Here is a 353-nt window from a genome sequence, read left to right as displayed (position 1 = left end):
CAAAAAACCTGCTTAAAACACGAGAAATATTTCTTGGGGCTGAACGACAAATTTTGAAAGCGACCGCAAACCTTCCAGAATTCGGATGGGAGAGAGACAAATGGGACTTTATTTTTGAAATAATAAAATCATAAGTCTTGTTATGAGAATTATTACTCTACGCAAAGTGCGTTTTGTTTTATGATCCATTGCTATTCCATTGGAAATGTACGTATACTGTACTTATATATGAACAAATTCCTTGCAGCTTAAGACTACACTGTGCAGTAATGCAATTAGAAATTTCCACCGAAAGTGAAGTGATGAAGGAATATGCAGACATTTTCAACGATGACTCGCATAAAATCACCATT

Source organism: Penaeus monodon, chromosome 28 (genome assembly GCF_015228065.2).
Source record: "Penaeus monodon isolate SGIC_2016 chromosome 28, NSTDA_Pmon_1, whole genome shotgun sequence".
NCBI classification, from domain to species: Eukaryota; Metazoa; Arthropoda; class Malacostraca; order Decapoda; family Penaeidae; genus Penaeus; species Penaeus monodon.
The sequence above is the reverse complement of the archived record's forward strand: the minus strand, read 5'-3'. Positions refer to the sequence as shown.